This window comes from Falco punctatus (assembly GCF_963210335.1).
Source record: "Falco punctatus genome assembly, chromosome: 11".
Lineage (NCBI taxonomy): Eukaryota > Metazoa > Chordata > Aves > Falconiformes > Falconidae > Falco > Falco punctatus.
The window spans coordinates 13332120-13339612 of NC_137591.1; the positions used below are offsets into that span (position 1 = coordinate 13332120).

Here is a 7493-nt window from a genome sequence, read left to right on the forward strand (position 1 = left end):
CATGAGGATATCTGAAATAGGTTGATGCTCCAAGAAATGGGGACTTCCTTGGTGGGGTAGGTGTGGGAAGTATAATTTAGACTTGCAAAAGGGTTAACAGGACAAGGGAAAGTGAAACACTTTCTGGATTGAAATATATATCATAAGGTTTGGTAAAGTCTCTGTGTTTCCTTGTTTGAAGAAACTGGGGGTAAAACTAGATTTTGAAGGTTAGAGTAACTTAGGGTCCTACACGTATTTCCATAGAAGCTAAAAGAAGCACAAATGTGAATAGGAATTGCAAGACAGGCTGTTTGTTAGTGTGAAGTTCAGCCTTGACATAGCCAGAATAATATTATACTAAGTGGTTTAGAATCCTAAGAACTGCCCCCCCCCCAAAAAAAAAAAAAAAGAAACCAACCAAAAAAACCCTAACACAAAAGGTTGATATTATGTTCTACAACATCTGTTGAAGTTCATACAAATTCTAGTCCCAAAGTGCTTTGAAGAATAGGTATTCTGAGTGTGTATGTAATACAGCTAACACAACCAACCAAAAACTTGTTTTAATGCCCTTTTTGAAGAGGAAGGAGGAGTGATATTGGGGAGAAAGTCTCAACAAGAAATCCCAATAAAGAAGAAATTTTGGGATGTTAGGATAGCAGGTAGTGTAATCATGAAAAGTGGTGAGCATGCTGTTACAGCCTTTTCAAGATGTATAATGTTGTAAATGTAAAATAAAAAGAGGCTTAGGATGAATTTACTGATAAAACAAGGTTTTATAAGGTCTTCAGTATATACAGTACTTATTGTCACTGGACCAAATGATGTAAAAGGAATATGTGCATGCCCTAAAATGAATAACTTTGGGTTGTCTTATGATATCCAAAATACATAACGATTTAAGAAGAATAGATCTAGATATCTTTTGTCTTGAAATAACTCACCTAAATTCAGTATTTGTACAGTGTATATTTGGATCACTTGTGAATATTAACATGATCCAAATTGTTATCCTGTGCAAACATTTACTAAGGCAGTGTGAGGTATAGCCTGTAGTTTGATGGAACTTAAAATGCCAATTAAAAATGATGACTTATTTAATGCCAACAGGCCATACCCTGCAGTGCTTACTCAAGCAAAATTCTAATTGACTCCAGTGGGATGTTTGCTGAAGTAAGAACAGTGAAAAGAAGGCGGCATAAGCAGAGGCATGACCTCAAATATTACTCCAGGCATCATAAGGGGAAGTATTTTGTATTCCTAGGCACCAGTGAGGAACCTGCCTCTCTTACGGACAAAGATTGGAAGACAGGGATTTCCCTGCATATCCAGAACTCCCTGCAATTGTAGCTCCCTTTTTTTTCTGAACGTTTTTTCTGAAAGCTGACTTTTCATTGAAAACTACAGATTTAATGACAGTGAAATAACTCATAAGCTTTTCTATATTTTCTCAAAAGGATGTGGGATGGTGAGATGGAGGGTAGGAGGAGAGATGGCATTAAAAAGTATCCACAGAAAGTAAAATTTTACAACAATTTTTTTTAGATGTCCTAATTTAGAATTTTTTTTCCAATTTTATAAAGTGAAATCCTGTAAACATTTGAACTAGAGATGAGATATTTAAAGAAAATATAAAGTTACAAACAAAAAATATGGTTTCTATCTCTATTAGGCTTTATTTAGGCAGCCTGAAAAACTTGTTCTTTTCATCTTGAACTAGTAAGGTATAAGGAACATCATCTGAGTGGCTGTTGTTCTGCTTGTTATCCTCTCTCCATTGCTTGACTATTAGTTTTATGTGCTTTTTGAACTCAAACTGTCTGTGCAAGTTTTTGGTTGCTGCTACTTGAGATGTGTTCATTAGAGGGACAAGTTGGAAGAGTTCCTCTGGCTTCATCACTAAATTTATTCCTAAATGCTTTTGACAGTACCAAAAACCCTAGAGAGCAAACCTGATTGATTGCTATTGACTGATAGATTAGTTGGTTGGTTTGGTTTTTTGCAGGTAGTAAGTAAGTTTGTACCTATAAATTATAGTGTTTTAGTTACCTTTATTTTTAATAATTGCTTTAATTTAGTAGATTTCTTGCACAAATTTTACTACTACTGAATTTGACTCAGCAGAACTACTTTATTACAGATGATACACAAAGAGAAGTGTGGTAAGATGCTAAACCAAATAACAAGAAATAATACTTCTAGAACTTTTGAAACTTAAGACAGAACAATTTCATAGACTTGAGTTTTTACATCTATGTAAATGATGAAGCTTTAAATGTGGCTGACAAATCCATTGCATACATCTCTAGTAACTTCTGTTCGAACTTCTCCACTTTGTTCTCAGAAAACAGAAAAGTTTAAAGAATAAGGAGGAAATGAAAGTTGAGTTTACATGGTTCTTTTGAAGAGCTTTGCCATTTATTGCCAGAAATAATGGCTTTTCTACTAAATTACTGTCACTGTGAGCAAGTGATATCTTGCTCGTATTTACCAGCTTTGTGACTTTATGTTTAAAAATGCCTCTTGAATTTTGCTAATTACTCTGAGCAGTAATTAGATAATATAATAAATATTAGATAATAAATAAATTGCTGTTTAAGTGCAGTTACTGTTCCAGCAGCAGAGATGTCAGATGGTGGTAGAGGATTTAACCCCAGTGGGCATGGTCCTGTCAAAGGAACAGAATCATTAAAGGCACGCGTTCAGTGCATGTTCGCTTTTTGTCCTTTCTCCATACAAGAGGAAAAACAGCAACTCTGCACTGAAAGGCTGAGCATTTAATTTAGAGAAGGTGCAACTATAAATAACAGCTCTGTTTTTAGATATGACATCTCCAACTTGGTGGTATCTTTCTAGCACAAAGGGTGTTGAAGCTATCTGAAGCCCATTTACCTTTGATAAATCTTGAGGTTTTTACCTCCTCTTTGTGATCTTGTTCTTTAAATGATAGATATTTAAGAGGAGCGTTCAGTTGATTTAGAGCTCTTTACTTGGTGCCTTCTGAGGCTAAGTTTAAATCACTGGAAATTTTTGCATTAGATTTTGACATCAACAGTGCTGTAATTTGCAAGAATTATACTCTTGTAAGACTTTGTCCTAGATCACTGCTAAAAATGAGAAATATGTAGTTACTATAAATTATATATATATATTTATTCTTTAGTAGTATGACACAACTCCATTGTGATTAGGACAATCTTCATGCTACTGTATATCATGGTAACAGTAATAGAGACTGGACAATAACCCTATATAGATTGTGCTTAAATTGTAGTTTTCATACTGATGTGCTACTGCTCCCAGACAGCTACTTTAAATGATGCAAAATATTTTCTTGATATTATGTAAGTCTGTAACATTTACCTGGCTACATTTAGATTTTAGTATTTAATATGCTTAAAAGCTAGAAATTTTTAAAAGTAAATCTTAATGTTTACTGAATGAATCCTGTGAGTATAGAGAACTAATTTTAAATTAGTAATTTATTTTTCTGTTGGCACACTTTTATTAAAATGATTGTAGTTTGATTTTGTTTTTCTTTTTTTAACTTGTGATAGGAAACTTCATATTTTTATGGACTATTGAGAATATTTTCCAAATCATAAGTTACACTGCTTATGTTCTTTCATGGAGTCTCTTGCATAAGGAAAGGTGGATTTTGAATTTCACAATCTAATGAAATTTGGCACTATTAATGTAGTGCACTAAGATACAGTACCTTGGTGATCAGTGAAAACAAAAAAATGCACTGCACATTGAAATTTAAATTAACTTTAAATTATGAACAAACTCTCACCAACAATTGGTTTGTAGCACTTGGTTGGTATTTCCTTATAAAACACCTTCTACTAAATAACTGTCTTTTAAAAAAGGAAGGGGAATGGCAAGGCAGTAATTGCATACGGGTCTATAACTTGGATTTAACTTAATGGTGGTGGTTTTGTTCTGTCATGAGCGTGTGTCTTTTAACACAGAGTTATTAGGAGGGTTGATAGCTATTTAGGTGACTCATAATCAGTTTCACGTAACAGATCTGTTTTTGTGGATCAATGTTTCTGTTGGATCGTTTGCATTCTGTGTCTGAAAATGTAATTTATTATATCAGGAACTGATTTAAATAGACTTTCAATCCAGGGCCAACTTTGATCTGTCTCTAACTTAAAACAGCTTTACCGTTCTATAATTTTTTTTCATGGATGTGTAATAGTTTCAAGTGCTTAAAAAACCACAGTGATTTAAATATTCTCTTTGTTCTAATCTTTTTGTTGGTTCCTCTAATTAAACAGTGCAGGTAAAATGATGAAAACTGTGAAGACTTTTTTTTCATTATTATTTTTTAATGGTTGACTTCAGTGTAAACCTTTATGAGATTTTTTTTTTTTTTTTGCCTTTAGCTATAGCCTTTAGTTTCAGGTGATTTCCACTAGTGTTCTTGGTGGAGATTTTGTTTGAGTTCATATTCAAAGACTTAACCTTGTGCACAGATGTCTGCAGGGCAAGTGACTGCTGCAGTACTTCTGCTGACATTAGAGACCCCTAGTGATCATAAAATCAAGACCATTCGTAAGTGTGTTCCAGGTTAGAAGTAGATGTTTCTGGCGGCTAAAATATATCCAGTTAAAGCATGATGATTGGCCAATATTTTATAAATACTTTTTTTTTTTCCCCTGAAAGTTTGCTTCTTGGTAAATATTTTGTGTGTGGCCCTTATAAAAGATGTATTTCTTAACAAAAATGCCTTTAAATGAGTTTGCTCTCCTGAAATGCAGGCTGTTTCCAAGACCTATGCCAAGTGAAACGTATCCTACCAATAATGACTGTAGGAAGAACAAACAAATAAAAGATTGAACTGTGCTTGTGTCCTCCTTTGTGATGAATGACTGCCACAGATGGAATTTATTCTCTTTATTACTTTTGCAGCTTGAACACTGGTTACTGTTCTCTTCTGCTCTGGTTGTGCACTCTTGCTGTTTGAGCTTTTATATTGAGCAACCTTTTATGTTTCTTAGAGATTGGAAATTTTGAAATCAGTTTGAAGAAGAATAATTATATTTGCTTCATAGTAACTATGCCATCTAATCCATATTAAACACTGCAGCTATACATGTAGACTAGTTTCCAAGGAAACAGCATACCCTCCCCTGCCCCTAAACCCCTCCTGGAAATTTTGAAAGTGAAGTGTTACACTTTAATCACACCCTGTTGTTGCCACCCTAATTCTGAACTCAGATTCTCAACAAAATTATAGCTTTTTAAATGTTTGCAATGCCATTGTGAAGTTTACCATGCATTCCAAATGATTTAAGATACTTAAATGGTATTGGAACGAATTACTGCCTTCATTATGACAGACAACAGATGAGTACATTATACTACTTTAGTCTCAGCATCTTTAACTAAAATACTGTGATTGTTTTCCATCCAGTAGTTCTGTAATTACTCTTTCTTTATGTTCACTGTAAGAATTAAGATAGCTTTTTTTTTTCCTCTTTAAATGACACAATCAATATAATTCTTGGGCATTGTTAGGAAGATGATCAATTATTTAATTCATTTATGTATCAATGTGAGTAGAATTGTGGCTTAAGCTGGCTAAAATCTGGCAAACATGCTTTGCTACCTTCTATAGCTACCTTCTCGATGTCCCTCCCTTTTTTATTTTTTTATTCTATTGAAAGATTTCTTGTAGTAAATATCAAGAAGTTGAGCATACTTACAAGATCGCTGATAGGATCTAAGCTTGTAATTCTGAGAAGTATCAAATACCTAACACTTTCATTACTAGATACTCACTTTGGCTTACTGGCTAAGGAAATGCAAATTTGATGCCCCTGTTAAAGAAAGGGTCAACTAAGGTTTTAATTAATATGCATTGGTACGGGATTCTCCCTCCGGGGTTTCCAAAGATCAGAAACAGCATTGCTGCAGTTTCACGCCATCCAGGAGGGTGTCTGCAAGAACCCATTGTACATGTGGTCAACTTCCTGATTCTAGTCTTTCCAGCTATGCTATTTTGCTGCATGTGCTGGGTGGGTGTCCCAGTGATCAGACCTGAAGTGTGGGAGGTGGTTTGCTCCAAGCCAGCCCTGTTTTTATTGCTATGTTGACCAAATTCACATTCATTTTAGATCAACTGCAAATAACCCAGAAAATTCAGTCTACTGTACTATCTTCTGTGAGAGCCAGTGAAGACATGGTGTCTAGAAGGCTTCTATATTTTATTGGTTAAACAAAGGCTTAAAGTTAGTGCAGTGATAAAAGATGATGTTTAAGGGAACTGTGATCTGAATTGGCCATGGTGCAAGAAAGGATTTGTAAATGATTTTTTTTTTCAAATATCTTCATATTTCTAATGAAGTGTTTAGAGTAACCAGTACGTGCTGGGACAAAATGTCAGCGTTTTACACATGTAGGATCAGATGCCTTTGTGAAGACAGGTATTTAAGTACATACTGCTGGTATTTTATCAGTGCTTTCCTTTTGAAGGGGCTGTCACTGAGGTAATGCATCTGCATATAGGTGCAGACACAGTGGCTTTCTGAAGCAGTTGAATCCAGGACCAATTGTTCCTACCCCTTGATGCATGGGCTGCACTGGGGCTGTGTTTCTGCTGAAGCTACCTTCTGAGGATGTAAGCATAGGAGAGGATGTGGGTAAGAAGGGGATTCTGTTCTTCTGGGATGCTGAAGTGATCCCGCATCATCAAAAGAAAAGTGTTTTCATAGAAGAATTGCTGAGAAAAGAAACCGGTACTTAATGTAAGCATGTGCTATACAGACTACAGAATATGATGATAAATGCCAGATCTTAGCTCACAGAAGTCTCCAGAAGTCTGATAAAGTTAAACACACTTTTCCAAGGACTCTTTGCCATTGCTTTGCATTAACCCTGAGGAAATTACTTAAAAGGCTTGGAGAACTGAGATGGTAAAGAATGTAGTGCAGAAATAATTGATCCTTCTGGTTTATTAGGTTGTCCCCCTGTTGTGGAAGTTTTGTCAATAACAATAACACTGTAGAGATGTCTGTCTGCAGTTAGTCTGTAGCTAGATCAAACATTTCATGGAGTTCTAGCTACACGATTTCTCCTTGAAGAAGGTGATGTATTATTTAATTTGTAACTAAGTCCTGGGACAACTTGAAGCACAGCATTGTTATTTATCTTTGCTATTCCAGGCAAAAGTCCACTGGTCATGTACAGCACTAGCCTGAGTTTGTGAAAATTTGGCTTGCATAGTTGGTGCTTTTGGAATTTTGGATTCCAAATTCCAAATATTTTGGAATATTTTCAGAGCAGAATTGAACACGTAACTTTTTAATTTGATTTGAAAGTGCAGGGTGTTTGAAGGAAACCTTTCAATATAGCTTTTACTGAGCTCATGCTTGTAGTCCTTATACAAGCATTTCATTTATATTTTATATTTTTTTCATGTGCATTTGTTTTTAAATACCAGTCCACCACAAGCAAAATATTTCCTTAGTAAGTACCAAGATTACAACACTCCCTTTTGT

At 35.0% G+C, this 7493-nt stretch overlaps 1 protein-coding gene across 3 annotated transcripts in view; it reads left to right on the top strand.

Annotated features, from left to right (window-relative positions):
• The window catches only part of ST6GALNAC3 (ST6 N-acetylgalactosaminide alpha-2,6-sialyltransferase 3), a 242545-nt gene that overhangs the window by 48786 nt on the left and 186266 nt on the right, over positions 1-7493 (top strand). The window lies entirely within an intron of this gene.